A 21,178-nucleotide genomic window follows, 5' to 3' on the forward strand; every position below is an offset into this window, starting at 1 on the left:
AGTTTTGTTGCCTTTAAATTTCTCCCCTCTAAAATGCTAATTACTCTGGTTTTCTTCTGCCCACACATTTCTCTCCATACGCTTTACATTAAATCCACAAAAACAAGCACTATTTCATTGAATGTCTTTTCTAAGCTTGGAAGAAGTGGCATTTTCTAAATGTTGATTTTTTTTTTTTTTTTGTCTTAACCTATGATACAAGGAGAAAAAGGATATTTGGTATCTTCTTAATACAGTCAGCACACATCCTTACTACTTATTGTGGTTGAATATTCATGCTTACAGAAACAAGCAGGATGCTGAAACAGGATCCTGCTTCAGCAGTCGAAATAACAGAAGTAGTCCCATCTGCCATCTCTTCACACCAGGCTGGATGTGGGTTGAGATGCTGGAAGTAAAATCTGGAGACTGCCAATGTTTATTCTCTATCCAAGAGCTAACTTCCCCCTTTCTGCTTTCTTCAGCAGAAGAAGGCCAATGCCACTGACTCAGGCTTTGATCACTTCTAGACTGAACATTCTAACATATTTTTTTTTACTGTCAGTATGAACACTCTGAAAGAAGAAAGTCACCTCTAGAAGCATTGAGAATGTTTAATTCTCTAATGATAGGTTCTTATGAATAAAGAGCCTTTGCAATTATGAATCTCAAATAATTTTTACACTTACACAATGTTGGATGAGTGTAAAAGCTTTTTTATTATTGTGGAAAGTTATTCTAATATTACTTTGCTTATATATTAAAAAAATCTGTAGTATTATTAGCTTACATGGAGAAGATACATACCAGATGTATGTTCAGCTCTCAACTATGACAAAAATGCTCTACTTAGAATGTGTTTCCAATAATGGGATTATTGTGTTATCAAAGTGCAAAATCCATTGACATTATTGCCAAGTCCTCATCAAAAGTGTCTTCTGTTTCAATTTTCATTTCAACAATATCACATGTAATACTTAATTTCAGGTACTAACTTCAACATTAGTGAGTTTCACACTTCTAAGTGGAAGTAGTATATTCACAACTTTTAGTAGTTTAATGCCAACATTTCTTTGCACTGTTCTTTATAGTCTATGATGTCATAATAACCTTTACTTAAGTTTGTAATGAAGGCTCAGCATCAGGTAAGTGGAATAGTGGTATTTCAACTTTATCCTTAATCCTCTTCAGCATCTCTTTGAAGTGTGGATGGAGGCAGATCACCTGCAGAGTCAATGAGCTATTAATGCAGTTGAACCATAATGTGAATCCTGGTATAAGAAAACTGAAGTCATTCACCTCTTGAGTTCAACAACCTGAAACTGTTTTCTTAAATACTTTTCCTTGCCCCAGCATTACTCTAACTTCAGAATCTTCTTTCGTTTAGACTTTATGCTCTTGTAGAGCTTTTAGTGAACTAAGGTAAAATGATGGATCATTGTGTGTGTACCTTATCCACAGCCAGTATATTTTACTTTCTTTCAGTTCTTTTCATTTATCAGTAGTGGTTAAGTTAAAGGGTTTGAAGAAGAAACCTTTGTTTTTGATTTAGTTGTATTTGTTTATATCTCTTGGTTTTGTGTTCCAAAGATGTCTGCTTAGGTCTGTCACTTTTCCAATCCATTTATAAGCTGAAGATTTGAGAAATGAGAACAGCAGCTAAAATCAGTATTTACATAAGCATATTGCAAAGAATTCTTAAAGTAGACAAAATAGAGAAGGATTGGAACAAACTTTTCACATTTTTGGGAGCTTATGAATAATGTGGGTGTTATACACACAGAGAGACACATATATATTCATTACATACTCATGCCCAGCTCATATTCTAAATATAAATGGAAGTATAGAGTAGTTTAAATCTATTTGCTTTTTTATTTTGTTGGCAAGAGTACCAGAACTTGGAGTGTGTAGAATTCTTTTTTTTAAGCATTAATGCAGTGAACACATTTACTTTTCAATTTAAATGTTTGGGGCTATATTTTTTTCTTTTACCTGTATTTGAAGGTTTATTATGCATAGTATATAATTAAGAATTTAGAGACAGAGTGATATGAAGACTACTTGTGTGACCTGGGTGGGTTATTTGATGTCTCTGAGTCTGTTTCCTCATCTGTACCTACCTAAGAGAGTTATGAATATTAAATGAGATAACATATTTAATGCACACAGCACAGCTCTCAATAATAGGAAATAATATGTATTCTCTTCTGTTATTCCCACTGTAGTGTATGATGGAATAAACTTGGTTGTGCAGTGTTGTGGTGGTAGAGGATTATCACTAGAAATTCATGATAAAAAGTAAATGTTGTGATTTATAACTGTAGGATAGGAATATTTTATTCTCATACATTCTTCTTGTAGCTTTCTCAAGAGCCTAGGGTTTTGTGTTTGGTCAGCTGTATATGAGTTTACTCCATGTATGAACATAAAACAAATATGAATTCCTTCTCTGTTATCCTCTGATCATGATGAGGTTGGAATGGACTGTTCTATATAGGCTGTCCACATATTATGGTTGTTTAATTTGTCTATTAAAGTTATTTGTTGATTTTCTCCCTCAGACTTGAGGCATTTAAAGACTGCTGATAGCTCTTGGGGTTGGACTGGGAGGTTAAGAAAGACCTGTTCAGCATATTCAAGTTAATGAGTTGTGTCACATGCCTGCTGCTGTCTGTCACCAAAAAGAAAAGTGGATACCATAGCCTGCCCGAATGAAGTAACTGAAGGCAGTAGAGTGAGAAGATCAGTAAAAGCATCTCATAGTTGCCAGTGGTCTGGTGTGTTATCACAGGAAAGATCCAGATTCACTCTTTAGAAGCACTTGACTCCACGTGCCAGTAGTTGCGAGGTACCGTTGGTGTAGCAATAAGTTACTTGTCAGGCTGAACTTGATCCCTGGTTTTGCTTTATTTAGGGGACATGTCCTGCCTGCTTCTCTGGATAATTATCAGCCTTCTTCCAGGTTTGAATCAAAGTGTGTTAGGCCCATAGTCTCAAAAAGCTTGGATCCTGTTTTTGAATACTCCAGTGATGCAAAACTTTTACCTAATGGTTCTCAACTAATATTTTTCATCCTTCTCAGTTGGCTCACATCTAGTAATAAGCACTCCTTATCAAGGAAACCAACCACTTCTACCTGGTGATTTAAAAAAACTAATCACATAATATAACAAAGAGGACTTGTGTAGTGGTACACACCTTAAAATGGGATTTGTGTAATTACTGTTTTCCTGTGCTGTTGACTTACTTAAGAAATTGTGTTGATAATGCTAGTAAGAGTCAGTAGGTGCAAAATATTGACCTGCGACTTTCCATCCAAAATTATAAGGTCATAAAGGAATTAAATTCTCTGTTCTAAGTTTTTGACCATATAAATCCTTGAAACATTTCCTTTTTTTTTTTTTTTTTTCCTTTTTTTCTTTAAGTTGTATAACTCTCAAAACGGATTGGTGGTATTTTGTATAACCATAGTTGCTTCTTTTTTAAATATCAGAGTGGACATTATTGTTAGGTAAGAGTCAAATGAGTTTCTTTAAAAAGATCAGACTTTCAGAAAATGTAGTTGTTTATCTAATAGACTGAGCTTTTCTTTAAACAGACACTGTTGACATTTTGTCTTTCTATAGGTATTAAGTACCTTTTCTGTCAGGCACTCTTGTAGGTCTAAGTAAGTATGGCCCCCTTTTCAGGGAATTTAGTCTTCCCTAAACCCAGATCCTTTCCTTTGTGATCCTTTTAAATATTTTGACACATTTTATTTAAATGAGAGGTTTGGACTGTACAGAGACCTAACCTTCTTAGACTTTATAATGTTTCCATGGGTTTTAACTTAAAAGTGCAAATATATCAACCTGGCCTTGACTGCAACCCCACCCAAAGTCATCTTACTCCCAACCTGCCAGTACTTGCTAGTGATGCTGTGAGAGGATTTTGTAACTCAAGTATCTATTCCTAACCTTTGAGTGCTTATATTTAAGGTAAATAACGCTGACTATTTTAAACATATACCTCAAATAAGACTCCAGCATTTATATTTATTAGTAATTAACTCTGAGTAAATGAATTATTGTCCATTATTTATTTACTAACAAGTTTCCATTTTAATGGACATTTTTAAAATCTGAATTTCATCAGGCATCTCCAGTTATTATTGGGGCCTTTTGGACCCATTGGTAAAGATTGAGTTGGAAAACAAATGGTTCACCAGATGGAGAAATCAATTGATTTTAATTGTCAAGTATGTGTTAAACATCTATTCTTAGTTCTTAAGATAAATAAGCTGTAAGCTTGGCCCTCAAATCTAGGGTATGTAGTTGAATTTTATACAAAGCAAATTGATCCTATGAGAAATGTAAGTAGAGCACTTGGGAGTGTGTATTAGGGTGAGTTAATTGTAGGAGGCGTAAATTGTGCAGAACTTGATGGATATTTATATTTTCAACAGATTAAAAAAAAAGTGGAACAAAGTTTGAGGCAGAGGGAGCAACAGAGACAAAAGCACAGGGAATGAGTTGGGTGAGTGGAAGGAGATGGTTTATAGGGAGACCTGAACTCGGCTTAGTGAACTGTTAAAAATAAGTCATCAAACCAAGGATTGATGACTGTGATACTTCTTTTACTTGGAATAGGAATCTCAGGAAAGAGGAAATTCTATTTTAGAAAAATAATGAGTTTGGAATTTAGCGTATGTAGTTAGAAATTTAGTTATCTTCAATGATAGTTTAAAGATGTGGCCAAAATAACAGGAAGAACAGAACATTGCCACCCAAATTTAAATTTATATTAAAACAATACCCTGTAAGAATTTTAGTACGTCCTAAAAATTCAGCTGTATGCCTATCACAAAATGTCTTTGAGATGTGGTTGTATATGCAGTTTCCCTAAGTGACCCCTAACAGTTACCCAATGAATCACCTAAGTACATTTGAAACAGCCTCAGAGGTTCCCTGTATCCAAAGAGAGCACATCGTCACTAAAGTGGTTAAGTATATAATATATAATATAAAATTTTTAATGAATATATTATTTTGATTATAATAATAAAACAAAAACTTTGTAACCTAGCAGTCACCTTAAAGTCTAAGACATTGCTAATGATTTTGAAGCCATCTGTGCACAATCAGAAACATTTGGGCAAATGAAATCAGTTGTTCTTCCTATTCATAGTTGCCAGTTTTGAACTGTAACCTTTAGAATATTTCCATGAACTATATTTGCCTCCTAGAAAGTAACAAAACTAGAATCTACACTTAAGTAGGTGTTTTGTTAAGATTAGGAACCACAGAATTAATCTGATTTACACTGGGGGGTTGATTTATATCTGGACTAAGTATCTGCATTCTGACAGATTCTTCCATGTAGTCACCAATAAACTCTATTTCAAGGGACTTAGACTAAAAGTATAATTTTATTTTCCATTTCCAACTCTTACCTTTTTAAAATGTTTTTGATTGGTTGTTAATACTCTGATTTGGGGAATAGAATCTGTGAGCCATGAGCAACATACCCTGATTAAGTGAACATTACAAGTTAAATTTGGGTGAGCAGACGTTTAATCATTTGTAGAATCTGTGTAGTGGGGTGACTCTTCTAGTTCACCCTGTGGAAATTGTCTTCTGTCTCCACACCATTTTTAGCTTCTTCGTGAAGTACAAGGGAATTGAGAAATTTGGTGAATAAAATAAACAGATGAGAAAGGATCAATTGGTGTCTCCAGTTGCCACCAATCCCCTAACACTCTCATTTTCTCAACATTTCTATGAGGGAATAGGCTAAGTATTTTTAAACATTTTCTGTCTACAGGAATCTTTGTTGTTGGCTGTGGCAAACTCTAATTAAGGAGGTAAGATGAAAACCCAGGGGCTCCTCGTAGATGTGGGAACTTGCCCTCGGCCTGGTCTCCCTGTCTTCTCACCCCTCCTCTTTGGCCCCTCAGATTTGGAGAAAGTAAATCATTTTCAAAAGAAATGATCTGAGGGAAAAAAAATATTTTACCAGCCAATGGACTAGATAATTGCTAAAGGGCCTTTGGTTATAATATTCCAAGATCCATGATTCTGTTTGCCTCGCACCTAAATGTCTGCCACATGGGACCAGCCCTTTTGATTGGCTTTGCTGCCTTTCTCCACTGCCCTTTAGGCCACAGGAGTGCAAGGCTATATATTCCCCTTACTGCTTAATGAACACTGCTCTTCAGTGTCAACATTGAGAAGTTTCCAGATTTTAATTGTGTGACGAAAGTGTGCCTTTCTTTTTTTTTTAATATTTATTATTTATTTATTTATTTATTTATTGGGTGCATTGGGTCTTTGTTGCTGCACGTTGCCTTTCTCTAGTTGCGGGTGAGCGAGGGCAACTCTGTTGTGGTGCGTGGGCTTCTCGGTGTGGTGGCTTCTCTTGTTGTGGAACATGGGCTCTAGGCATGTGGGCTTCAGTAGTTGTGGCACACAGGCTCTAGAGCGCAGGCTCAGTAGTTGTGGCACATGGGCATAGTTGCTCTGTGGCAAGTGCGATCTTCCCGGACCAGAGATGGAACCCGTATCCCCTGCAATGGCAAGCGGATTCTTAACCACTGCACCACCAGGGAAGTCCCCAAGTCTGCCTTTCTTTGAAATTAACAATAATGAACAAACAGTGTTTTATATTTGCATTATTCAGTTACATTAGCACATAGAAATAGGCTATAAGCTTATTCTGTCCCGTAGGTAGTATATCTGTATTGGTCATAGAGATGATGCAGTAAAGGCTTTAGCAAAGTGCATTGACAGACTCAGAGGGAATGTACAGGTCACTGTCATGGAATTCAGAAAGTAACTTTATTTATTTATTTATTTATTTATTTATTTATTTATTTATTTATTTATTTATTTATTTATTTTACTTATTTCCTTACGCTGGCTTTAAGGGTGGTTGTCTTATCCTTGTTGGGGATTTCCAAATTACAGAAATGTTGAATTAGTTAGTATGAGCTGTATAAACTGAGCCATGGGCAGTGTCAAACCCCCAGGTTTGCTCTGACTACACACACAACCTTTATTTTGATAGATTTAGCGGGCCTGGAGTTTTATGAGCTATCAGTCAGAATCTTTCAGATCAAAGGACTCATTCCTTTGCTTAACTGCTGTAAAAAAATTTTTTCCTGAAATTGTAAATTAAATGCCTCCTAGTCCATTGCATAAGAAACTTAGAGCTTGGTGAAATACCAAGAGTACCATTTGAAAAGAGGTTAAAAATCACAACTGGGGCTTGTTAAAAAGGAAAAGTGCTATTTTAACTCCAAGTGTCACATTTTCCTATAGTCAGCTCTAGCAGTAAACAAGAGTTATTGGAGGCTTAGATAGTTTGAGACACTTCACTTATCTCCCAGTACTTGACTTCAGAAGCCAAACATTGAAAATGCGTTTAGCTCGTGTAAAAATGTTTATGCACTTAAAACACAATGTCGTTTTTAACAAAAGGACCCTGGTGACAAGTTGTTTAGATATAGCACAGTTAATAAACTGTCAGGTCCTGTACACATATACTTGAAAAGACCAACACAGTTACCTAAGGATTGGCATTATAAATCACTGTTAACAAACCTAATTTGCTTAGTAGGCTAATGAATGATCTCCAATTTTCTTGTAGTAATTAGCTTCACTAACAGTCATGTTAGAGGGACCCGCCTTATGCTACACTTAATTTCTTTTCTGAAATTTTTGGTATCTGGTTTGCCTGGTACGAACAAAACAAAACAAACAAAAAAGACTATCAGTCTCTATTGACCACTCCCTGGTAATAAATCCAGATTGTAGCTGTTCTGGAGTAGAAGCATTGCCAAAGGTGATGACTGTCTATTAGGGCTTATAAACTGTAATGTACTCGCAGATTTGCAATGGAGTGGTGAAGCCAGATAATTGCAGTGTTTCCTGTCTAAATGTGCTGCTGTGCGTAGTGGCCTCTGGTTTTAAGGAGCCATTAAAAATGCAGCAAGGCATAACAGCTGTGGTTCCTAGTGTACTCCTAATATTTCATATGTTCATCACATCTCGTAAAATCTTGCTCAGACCAACAAATGACTATACGTATGACTGGAGTGCTCTAGAAGGAAACTGGGGAGAATCTGAATGATGTAGGTAACATTACAGAGACCTGGCAAGAACTCACCCAAGCCAACAGTATGCCACATTTCTCAAATAAGTCCCAAAGGCTCTCCATTTCTATTTTAGTCTCTAAAGGCAAAATTCACATTTTCCCTTTTGCAAGAGGATCCTGTCAGTAATCTACCTTTGTGGGAAATAGGCTTGACTTCGCCAAGGGACGGTAGGGCTGTTTCCTGTGCAGAGAGAATCAGATTAAGTTAGCATCTCAATCTCAATCCTAAACCCAAAGGAGGCAAGAAATTTGGTGCCTTTAGAATTTATTTAAGATACATTTAAAAGATAACTTTGTAACGGAACTGACTCTGTGATATGAAAACCTGACTTGTCTGAACAATAGGAGCATTAATACTAGAACATTCTGAGAAGCAAAGGAAACTAGAGAATTCAGTGTGTTTTTTTGTTTGTTTTTAAATTTTATGCCCTCCCTCCTGAGCCTCCCTTCCAACCTCCCTATCCTACCCCGTTAAGTCTTCACAAAGCATCAAGCTGATCTCCCAGTGCTCTGTAGCAGCTTACCACTAGCTGTGTATTTTACATTTGGTAGTGTGTATATGTCAATGCCACTCTCTCACTAAGTCCCAGCTTCCCCTCCCTCACTCCCCCCGGTGTCCTCAAGTCTGTTCTCTACGTCTGCATCTCTATTCCTGCCCTGCCACTAGGTTCTTCAGTACCATTTTTCTAGATTCCATATATATGCGTTAACATACAGTATTTTTCTCTTTCTGATTTACTTCACTCTGTATGACAGACTCTGCATCCATCCACCTCACTACAAATAGCTCAATTTCGTTCCTTTTTATGACTGAATAATATTCCATTGTGTATGTGCCACATCTTCTTTATCCCTTCATCTGCTGATGAACATTTAGGTTGCTTCCATGTCCTGGCTATTGTAAATAATGCTGCAATGAACATTGTGGTACATGTATCTTTTTGAATTATGGTTTCCTCCAGGTACACGCCCAGAAGTGGGATTGCTGGATCATATGGTAGCTCTATTTTTAGTTTTTTAAGGAACCTTCTTACTGTTTTCCATAGTGGCTGTATCAATTTACATTCCTACCAACAGTGCAGGAGGGTTCCCTTTTCTCCCCACCCTCTCCAGCATTTGTTTCTAGATTTTTTTTGGTGATGGCCGTTCTGACCAGTGTCAGTTGATACCTCATTGTGGTTTTGATTTGCGTTTCTCTAATGATTAGTGATGTTGAGGATCTTTTCATGTGTTTGTTGGCAATGTGTATCTCTTCCTTGGAGAAATGTCTATTTAGGTCTGAGGCGCATTTTTGGATTGGGTTGTTTGTTTTTTTGATATTGAGCTGCTTGTGTATTTTGGAGATTAATCCTTTGTCAGTTGCTTCATTTACAAGTATTTTCTCCCATTCTGAGGGTTGTCTTTTTGTCTTGTTTATGGTTTCCTTTGCTGTGCAAAAGCTTCTAAGTTCCTTAGGCCCCATTTGTTTATTTTTGTTTTTATTTCCATTATTCTAGGAGGTGGGTCAAAAAGGATCTTGCTATGGTTTATGTCATAGAATGTTCTCCCTATGTTTTCCTCTAAGAGTTTTATAGTGTCCAGTCTTACATTTAGGTCTTTAATCCATTTTGAGTTTATTTTTGTGTATGATGTTAGGTAGTGTTCTAATTTCATTCTTTTACATGTAGCTGTCCAGTTTTCCCAGCGCCACTTATTGAAGAGGCTGTCTTTTCTCCATTGTATGTTCTTGCCTCCTTTGTCATAAATTAGGTGACCATATGTGTGTGTGTGTTCTTTTAATTAAATATTAAACAGCTAAGCATCATGACCAAATGGAACCTTTAAGCTGCATTTATACAGAGGCGTAATATAGTTACAAGTTATTTTCATCTATTTGTTGCTAAATTGCCAGCTTTCAATTTGTAAGTTAAAATAGACCTATTATTTTGACTTTATGTAGGCTTAGGGTTATAGAACCTCTGAGTAAGAAGAGACTTCAAAAATCACCTTGTGATATCATACAGTATTTCTCTTTCTTTGACTTACCTCACTTAGCATAACGCCTTCAAGCTATATCCATGTTGTTGCAAATGGCAGAATTTCCTTCTTTCTCATATCTGATTAATACTCCCTTATATATATTACATCTTCTTTATGCATTTATCCATTGACATACACTTAGGTTGTTTCCATATCTTGGCTACTGTGAATAATACTGCAGTGAACGTGGGTGTGCAGTTATCCTTTTGAGATACTGATTTCACTTCCTTCTGATATATACCCAGGAGTAGGTTTGCTAGATCATATGGTAGTTCAGTTTTTAATTTTTTGAGGAACTCCCATACTGTTTTTCATCATCGCAATACCAGTTTACATTTTCACTAACAGTGTATAATGATTCCCTTTTCTCTATGTCCTTGCCAGTATTTGTTATCTCTTGTCTTTCTGATAAAAGCCATCCAAACAGGTGTGAAGAGATATCTCATTTAGATTTGCATTTCCCTGATGATTAGTAATGTTGGGCACCTTTTCATATACCTCTTGGCCATTTTTCTTTGGAAAAATCTCTATTCAGGTCCTTTGCCCATTTTTAGCTTACAAGGTATCACTTACATGTTGAATCTTAAAAAACTGAGCTTGTGAAAACTGCGAGTAGAATGGTGGTTACCATGGGCTGTGAGTGGGGAATTGGGAAGATGTTGTTTAAGGGTAAATACTTAAGACTAGTAGATAAAAAAGTTCTGTCTTTTGCTTCCTTGTCTATTTTTGGTCTCTCAATTCTGTTGCATTAATATATTTGTCTGGGTTCTTTTTGCCAGTATCACAGAGTCTTGATTACTATACATACGTAGTATTACCTGATACTTATTTATAATAAATTTTGAAGTTGTGTTTTGTCAGTTTTTCAGCCTTGTGCTTCTCCGTCAACACTGAGTTGGCTATTCTGGGACTTTTGCCTCTCCATATAAACTTTAGAAACAGTTTGTCAATATCCAGAAAATGTCTTGCTGGGATTTTGCTTGGAATTACATTGAATCTATAGATCAGGTTGAGAGAAATGACATCTTGACAACATTGAGTTTTCCTGTTCATGAACATGGAATAGCTCTGCATTTGTTTAGTTTTTCTTTGATACCGTTCATCAGAGTTTTATAGTTTTTCTGATATAAATCTTGTGCATATTTTGTTAGATTCATAACTAAATATTTTACTTTGGGGATGCTTATGTAAATGATAATATGTTTTTAAGTTTAAACTCTACTTGTTCACTGCTGGTATATAGGAATGTAATTGAATTTTTTAATATTAAGCTTGTATGCTGCAACCTTACTCTTTTCGCTTATTTGTTCTAGGAGGGTCTTTAATATTTCTTTTGGATTTGCTACAGAGGTGATTATTTCATTTGCGAACCAAGACAGTTTAATTTCTTCCTTCCCAATCTGTTTACCTTTTATTTCATTTTGTGGTCTTATTGTATTAGCTCGGACTTCGCAGTATGATGTTGAGAAGGAGTGGTGAGAGGAAACATCCTTGCCTTATTCCTGATCTTACAGAAAACCTTTGAGTTTCTTACCAGTATGTGTGATGTTAATTGTAGTTTTTTTGTAGATATTCTTTATCAAGGTGAAGAAGTTTCCTTTTTTTCCCATTGTGTTGAGAGCTTTTATCCTGAATGGATTTTGAATTTTGTCAAATACTTTTTTCTTCATTTATTGATATGATCACATGATTTTTCTTCTTCAGTCTGCTGATATGATAGATTACATTAATAGGTATTCAAATGTTGAAACATTCTTGCTTTTTTGGCATGAATCCTACTTATTTGTGGTGTGTAATTCCTTTTATACATTGTTGGGTTTGACTTGATAATATTTTATTGAGGATTTTTGCATGTATGTTCATAAGAGATATTGGTCTGTAGTTTTCTTCTAATGTCTTTGTCCAGTTTTGATATTAAAGTAATGCTGGCCTCATAGAATGTTATGAAGTATTCTTTCTCCTTCTACCTTCTGGAAAAGACTGTAGAGAATTGGTATAATTTCATCCTTAAATGCTTGGTAGAATCCACCAGTGAAGCAGTTTGGGTCTGGTGCTTTCTGTTTGGAAGGTAATTAATTATGGATTCAATGTCTTTACTCAACTCTGTTCAGATTACTTATTTCTTGAGTTTTCACAGAAGTGTCTTTCAAGGACTTGGTCCATTTCATCTAGGTTATATTATTTGTGGCATAGAGTTCTTCCTTATATTTATTTATTATTTGTTTATTGTCCATGGGATCTGTAGTGATCTCACTTTCATTCTGATGTTAATAAATTGTGTCTTCTTTTTTTTTTTTTTTTTTCCTTAGTTAGGCTGGGTAGAGGCTTATTGATTTTATTGACCTTTTCAGAGAACCAGCTATTGGTTTTATTGATCTTCTCTATTGAGTTTCTGTTTGTAATTTCATTGGTTTCTACTCTAATTTTTATTAGTTTTTTTCTTCTGCTTACTTAGGATTTAATTTGCTCTATTTATCTAGTGTCCTTATGTGGAAGCATTGATTATTGATTTTAGAACAATCTTCTTTTCTAATATATGCATTCAGTGGTATAAATTTCCTTTAAGGAATGCTTTCACTGTGTTCAACAAATTTGGATGTTGTATTTTTATTTTTACTTAGTTAAAAATATTTAATTTATCTTGAGGTTTCTTCTTTGACCCATGTGTTATTTATAAGTGTGGTATTTCCTGGGAAAGTTTTTAACTTTTCAGAGGTATCACTTTCAGCACCCTCACCCCTGACCAACCTAGAAGCATTTGATTTGTGACAAGCTTCTCAAGAGATTTTTGAGGAATCATCCCAACACATAGACTTTATTTTTTTATTTTTATTTTTATTTTTTGTTTTGTTTTGTTTTTTGGAAGCCAAAATCTAATCTTTATTTCTGATAGAAGTTAGATCAAGAAACATAACTTGGTTTGAGAGACAAGTTGACTTGTTAGATAAATCCCACAATTTAACCTATCAGGTTTCAGAAAGGTAACAAGCAGTTCCAAGATAAAATTGAAGAGAAGGAATGGAGCAGAATTGTGAACTCAAGCTTGCCAACACATAGACTTTAGTTGTACATATGCATAATGTAATTTGAGATACCTCAGCAGTTGTGATTACCACCTGATTTAATTACAAACACATTTGTTTTAGCAAATTTTTATCTGTATCTTTTCTTGCTATAGTATCACTTGTCCAAGACTCATTTAGATATTTATCTAAATCTGACCATTAATGTTACTTGATCTTTTTTCTGCCACATAGTTACTTTGTCCTACTTATGTGAAGCCCTTCATTAAGTTTTGTGTAGGGTGTTTTTATACTTGCAGAGAGCAGAAAGATGACTAGACTGCGTTGGTTCTTTCTAGAATTACTTTTTTGGGTCCAGTTACTCCTCTGTTTGAGAAAATTACCCAGTGAGTTTTATTTATAATACATTACATTTTTGTGAATAGACTCTGTATTTCTAACCATCAATTTCTACGTACATAAGATTTCTTTAGGCAACAGATAGCTCATTTAGTGTTTTTACTTCCGATTCCAGTCATCAGGCTAATTTTATTACATTTTAACTCCTCATCATTCAGGAATAGTCTCATTCTTGGTTCATTTACTCTTTTGAAGCAATGGAATTATTTATATATTTTTCCTTTTCTCCTATTTCCTGTTCTTCAACCCCCACCCACATTTCATTCTACAACATGATAGAACTGCAAAACATGAGTCCTAATAATAAGGATTGCTTCACTGATTGCTAAACATGTATTATAGTGCTTTTAAACTCATTCCAGGTCATCGTGCTGCCAATTAGTTTGATTACAAGCATTTAAGCTGTCACATACAAAGCCTTCTGCTTCTTAGGGGTTCAGTTTCAAGTCATGAAAAATGAGTGCCCCGTAATTCTCTATGGGCACAGCTCACTTTTAATATTTTGGAAGAAACCTATGTCTCTTATTACGATTGCTCACAGTTTCAGAGCCTGGAATAATCTGATATGCAGACTTGGACCAGTGATTCAATTTTATTTAAAAATTTGAGTGTGCATGCAAACACATGTGTAACTAGTGACTATCAAAACCATCTCTTTATTTTCATTTTTGGATATAGTCCACATTTGCAAATCATTAAAACTTTGGAATCTAAACATCACTGGGTGACTGGTATTTTGTCTGAGAGAGTGGAAGAATTTCAGAGAATTAAATAAAAGGTTCTAATGTAGCACCCTCGACACAAGGAAATAGTTGGCATGTTTGTAGATGGAAAATAAAATCCGAGGGTATTAAAGTTTTGTACAGTTGATTAGTTTGTTAAAAGATGGTTTTCAAAGCAAAGGTAAAATCATGACTCTCATATATTATAAAATGTACATTTATTTAATAATGAAATTAAGCAGGTTTTATAACTCTCCCAATTCAAAGGAGAATCCAAAGAACAGGCATAGTTATAAATGAGGAATATTGAAATAATAAAAATGGAAACAGAACTGGTTTTGAGGGAGGTCATTTGAGCCTCGACTTGACAAGATAGAATTTGACAAGATAGAATTTGCTTGATTATAGATAATAATTATTTTGCATTGCTGTTACATATCTACAAATTTATAGAGTTGGAAATTAGCTCTCATGAAATGAGAAAAACATAAACGCTGAAGGGTTTGTATAGTGTTCCCTTGAAGTATAGCTCTTGCCCTGTTTGATAAAAAGTCTCAAAAGAAGGTTGGTTTCATTAGATTTGGTGTGATGATTTACATAGGTATAGCCAGAGTGTCAATTTATATATAAACATTTTAAAGTTTTCTTTTGTTGGAAAGTTTTATATGAATCTCATATTGTACTTTTAGAAGTCTCTAGTATTTGCTGTCTTGAGGCTGGAAAGTCAAACCCAGGAAGCTCTCTCCACCACCTGTAGTACCTGTATATTTGGGTGAATTTCTTTCTTCTCAAAGTTCCCTAAATATCCCAAAGTGGCCTGCCAGGAACTCACCTTCTTTCCTGGACCCTATAAGCCAGGTACCAGGCTGGTTTTTCTAGGAGGGTTTTTGTTTTTTGTTTTTTAAGGTAATGGCTCTGTGAAGTCAACCTTGATTCTTTAAAAGTGTCCAATTATATCTGATTAAATAAGCATTACCCTCAAATATGGCATTCCAGACATGATCTTGGAATTTTCCCAGGTATATCTTGGTAAATAGGAAGACCAGTTCTTATTGAACCTTTGCAAATAACTCTTTCCATGAAAAGTAAGACTTATCTGAATTCTAGGAGGTCAATGAGAATAAGATACCATTTTTAAAATAATTTAGTTTCTAAAGCAGAATCTACTAAATTGTTATGGATTGTAGATAAATTAAGAAAAAACAGAGCTTCCTTATATAAACAGAAAACAAGACATTATATCAATGATATTTCAAACAAACAGAAAATGCGCTGATGAACCCTCATCACTTCATTCAGTCCTATATAATTCATGCTTGCTCCACTGAATCTTGGGTTATTAATCTCATGAATTTGTCTGCTTCTTAACTAAAAAGAGCTCTGGAAATCCTGACTCAGCCCACTGATCTGATCTTAAAGTTGTTAAAGTAGTGACATGAGAAGCCCGTCCTCAAGAGCCTCTTCTTTGAAGTCTTAGTTATTTGAAATACCTGTTGCCATCCTTTTACACGAGGCTGTGAGACAGTCCTCCTTTGTTAAAGCCCAGAACTCTGGACTAGCACATTGCTGAATGCTGAGCTTAGAAGGAAACATCAAAGTAAAACAATAAACTGTGTGTAACAGAGACTTAAATTAGGGCTGTGGTTAATTAGTCACTTATTATTTTCAAAAGTGAAAAATTTGATGAAAGTTCATAGCAAGAATAATGTAACCAAGAAGGAAACTTAGTTGTTTCTGTGACAGGCAAAACAAAGAGAAAAAAAAAAAGTTTTAGACAAAATTATAAGGAAACAACCTGTCAAAACTGAGCAGACTTTGATAAGATTTTAACACATTCCATTGCTTTTCAGAGTCAGATGTTACAAACCAATGCAAATAAAATTAAGTTTTCAAGTTTTGTCCTCACGACAGTGTTTCATATTCTGAAACAAACTGACACCTTACTTCAGGACTAATTTTAGGGGTTCCATAAAGTCAGGATTAATTCCATAATGTCACTAATATGTTATTAATGTGCAGTGTGTTCATTACTGCTAGTTAGAAATGAATGCGTAAATAAGCATTTAATTTTGTCTCAGTTTCGGTTTTCAGTATATATGCACAGACGCACACACACACATATACATACACAAAATAAGCTCATTGAGGTCCTCAATAAGTCTTGAGAGTGTTGAAAATGTGTGTGGAAACCAAAAATCTTCAGAACCATTACTTTAGGGCAAAGGTGTTCTTTTCCTTGAAAAAACAGAAGCACATAGAGTTTTAACATACAGAGTTATATTCCTTAGAAACTGTTGTTCTTAAATATGTCAACTTTTTATATTATAACTTTTAGCTAAAGTAACTAACTTCTATTTCACAGGGAAAAAAAACCTGAAGGGGTGGATAAATGTGAACTGCCTGTCACATCAGCATTTTAGCAGAGGTCATGAATAAACATAACTAATTTTCTACATCCATACACATCTCTTATATGATCTCATAAAGTAGAAAAAAATGAACATATTCATTAACTTGACTGAAATAGACAGCCTCTCTGTAGCTTATAGAAATAAAACCCAAAACCATATACATTTAAAAGTAGGATTAGTAATCAATATTTCAGTATTCATTCTTAGATATGGCCTGGTTAACTAATGAATACCCATTAAATACCTCAATTTAATATTAGTTTCAGGTTTTAAGACACTTAAAGATCTCAGAAATTATGTTCCAGCCAACATACAGCAACATAATTACTGTTGAATGAAGTTCATTAAAATAATGATTCAATTTAGTCAAATTAATTTTTTTGTAACCATGGACATAAATGAGAAGTAATGGTAGCTTATTTGAGCAGTAAAGCTGTAGACATTTAGGAAGGACATTCCACGCAGAATTAAAATATGTGCTCGTATTACACTTAACACTGATAAGTCACAGAATACGTAGCTGTTTTTACTAAACCAAATTTCATTAAACTAATCTTATTTGGCAGGTTTTCACCTAAATTATGTAAACTTAGATTCATAAAATGTTTTTGAGTTGGTTTATGTAAGAATTATTTTTTAATCTACCACATTTAAAGTATTAGAAATTTGATTTCTTGCTTTCTGGTAATTTTAGGAATAGTTTATGTAAGCCCTTGTTTATACTCAGTAGCCTACTAGAACAGAAATCTGTTAATTTTAGAGGCTTTATAATCTTATTATTAATACCATCTGGAGGTAGGAAGACATTAAACACTTATGCATTTTAAGGTAGAGGCCATTCTGATTTATTGATACTTAGATCTACAGATAAAGAGCTTACTATTCCAATTCGAAAATTTTAGGCGTATGTAAAACACAGAATCACACAAAAATCCACTGATGGAAGATGCAAAGAGCTGTTATCCTTCCTTGTGGACACAAAATTCTTAGTTATTTGAGCTCAAAACAGATGAATAGACAAAAAAAGATGAACAAATCAGAATTTCTGTTGCTTCAAGAGTTTTAAGTGATAGACATCCACATTTGATGTTTGGCACATTTCTACAGAATCTTCTCTGTGGTACAGTGTACATTTGTAGTTAGCATTGATTATTTAACAGATGTGCCTGCCTCTGTTTTAGTTTCTGTGGATATGGTAGCAGTAAGGAAAACAAAGTCTCTGTCCTCATGACACTTGGAGTCAGTCAGATTAATTCATAATATGCCAAGTGATGGTAAGATATCTAGAGAAAAATATTTATGAAGAGATTTGGGCTTTTAGCCAATATAGAGTAACAGGGACTGAATTTACTATCCCATCAGGAAAAAAAATGACAAAATACTTAAAACAGAAGTTTGCAAGACACTGGACATAAGGCAGTGAAGGACAATGGTGCCTGAGACAGGAAATGAATGTAGTGATTCCTATGATTGCTCCAACTTACTACCTTTGAGTTTCAGGCCTTCATGCAGGGTTGGGAGGTGGCTTAGGGATACCAGGTGGAGCCCAACAGACTTATCTGCATTAGGAGAAAATACTGAGAATCTGGGAAGAACAAGAAAACTAGAGTTCATAGGACTCAGGACTAGAGAGAACGAATTCCAGAAATCTCCAGAGGATTGCTTTCCATTATTTAGCAGAGTCCTAGTCAGCTCATGCATGTGAAGAAGTTGCCTGAGGCCTGGGAATGAACCACCCAAAAGGATTAGTGAGAATAGCCTCTGGCCCTCACACATAACAAGGAACAGTACCTATTCCCACCAGCAAGATGGGAAAACCTGCAGATTCGTGAGGCACTGGGTCCTGTGCATAGTAGGGTTCTTCCTCATTATTGAGAAGTAATTAACCCTAGACTGAGCATTGCTGCACTAACACATTTTAAATGAATGATCTGAAAGGATGAACCTTTTTTCAAGTAACTTAACTGAATCCTAGAATAATTATGTGGCACCCAATTAAGAATATAACTGAATCCTAGAACAGTTATGTAGCATTTAATTCAAAATAATCAGATTTGCAAGGAATCAAGAGAATATGATTCATAATGAGAAACTCAATCAGTCAATCAAAAGTGACCCAGATCTGATGTAGATGTTAGAATTAGCAACCGAGGACATTTAGTGTTCAAAAAGTTAAGTATATAAGACCAAAATTGAACTTCTAGAAATAACTACAAGGTGTGAGATTAAAAACATAAGCAATTAACAGCAGATTAGATACTGCAGGAGAAAAGATTGGTGAACTTGAAGTTATAAGGATAGAGACTATGCAAAATAAAACATGAAGAGAATGGAAAACTAAAAATGAACAGAACACCAGTGGGCTGTGTGTCAACTTCATACAGCCTGATATACACGTTCTTGGAGTCTCCAAGGAGAGAAGGGTGAGGACACAAAAATATGAGAGAAACAATGTCTGAAATTTTTCAGTGTTTGATGAAAACTATAAACTTACAGAGTTAAACACAGGAAATATAAAGAAAACATTATACAAAAAAACAAGACACATGGGCAGATAAGGAAAAAAGACACATTAAATCAGATTTCTCAAAGCCAGTGAGAAAGAGAAAATCTGGTAAGTAGCTAGAAAAAGAAACAGACCAACAAAAGACCTAAGTACAGAGTAGCAAAGATAAGGGTGACTGAATTTCTTGTCAGAAAAAAATGCAAGTGAAGAGACAATGGAGCAACATCTTTAAAGTACTGATGAAAAAAATGCCAACCTAGAATTTTATACCCAGTGACTATATCTTTCAAAGGACACTGATAAGAGGATAGAAGGATAATCCACAGGCTATGAGAAAATTTTTGCAAAGTTTATATCTGATAGAAGACATTCTGAATGTATTTAAAAAAAAAAAACAATATTTAGTAATGAAAAAAAAGCAGCAACCTAATTAAAAAATGGGCAAAAGATTTGAATAAACACTTCGTGAAAGAAGATATACAGATGGCAAATAAGCACATGAAAAGATGGTCAGTATCTTTAGTCATTACAGAATTCAGTTATCATTACACATCTAATAAAATGACTGACCGTAACAAGTTGGTGAGGATATGGAGGAACTGGAATTCTTCAGTACTACTGGTGGGAACAATCAATTTGGAGAACAGTTTGGCAGTTTTTTAAGAAGTTAAGCATATCTGCAATATGTTCTAGCCGTTCCACTCGTGGATTTTTACCCAGATAATAAGAAAGTACATGTCCAAAGAAAGAGTTTGCATGAGTATTTGTAGCAGCTTTGTTTGTAATTGTCAAAAATTGGAAATGGTCCAAATGTCCATTGTCAATTGAGTGAACAAACAGTTATACACACACACAGAATCCTACTCAGAAATAAAGGTGAGCAAACTGTTGGTGCATGCAACAACATACATGAATCTCAAAATAATTATGCTTACTAAAAGAAGCTACACACAAAAAAAGAGTAAATATTTTATGTTTTCATTTATATAAAATACTAGAAAATGCCAGTGAAACTGCAGTAACAGAAAGCAGATCTATGATTCCTGGAGAGGCAGGTGCAGAGAGGGAGGGTTGGGATGGAAAGATTGCTGAGAGGTGTGAGTAAAGTTTTGCAGGTAAAGGATATATTCTTTATCTTGATTGTGATGACAGTTTCACAGATCTATTCATATGTCAAAATTTATCAAATGGTACATTTTAAATGCATGAAGTTTATTATGTTCCAATTATTCTTCAATAAAGCTGTCTTAAAAAGACTGAGACTATTTTCCTGCAGTTTGTAATGCCTGTGGATCTGTCTCCATCTTTTCCTGTCTTCCTGTGTTTTAAATACACCAACCTATTGTACCCTAATACCACTCTCTAGCTCAGACAACTAAACACAAAAATTCACTCTGAAGCAGGTCATGATGCACATTTCCATCAGAGAAATATCTCACAGTCCTTTGTTAAATGTTCAGAGATACACGATTGTGCCTTATGAAGCAAATACATCCTGTTTTTATAGAATTAGGGAACAGAAAATGCATACAAAAGAGCCCAAACCTTTTCTGGTACCCTTTTATGTCAGAGCTCAAAATTGCTGTCTGATAAAATGTAGGCCACCAGATTGAATTACTTCATTGAACTACTGCTGTCCTCTGTTAATGGTAATTGCACAAATATAGCAGTCTTTCTCGGCAACATCTCAGATATTTACCTCCCACTGTTTTTCAATTCAAACCTTTGATGAAAATATTCCCAGTACTTCTTTAAAGCAGACATCCAACTGTCTTTCTTGACAAAAGCAGGGTCTCTAAATCAGATCCTGACAATTTGTGACACAGCAGTCTATCCAAATCACCTTTTACCTATGTCACTATGTCATTTCCTGGAGAAAAAAGTGTCCATCAGCCTAGGATTTCTGTAGGTTTGGGAGGCTGGAAGTTTGATGTGCCAGCAACAATGGGAGAGGAAAAAGGGAAAAGCAGTTTCTTCCTTTGA

General features: G+C 34.9%; 1 protein-coding gene across 5 annotated transcripts in view; it reads left to right on the top strand.

Moving 5' to 3' along the window:
- AUTS2 (activator of transcription and developmental regulator AUTS2) overlaps window positions 1-21,178 on the top strand; it is a 1,103,682-nt gene that overhangs the window by 510,030 nt on the left and 572,474 nt on the right. The gene's annotated exons all lie outside the window — the stretch shown is intronic.

This window comes from Hippopotamus amphibius, chromosome 9, assembly GCF_030028045.1.
Source record: "Hippopotamus amphibius kiboko isolate mHipAmp2 chromosome 9, mHipAmp2.hap2, whole genome shotgun sequence".
Lineage (NCBI taxonomy): Eukaryota > Metazoa > Chordata > Mammalia > Artiodactyla > Hippopotamidae > Hippopotamus > Hippopotamus amphibius.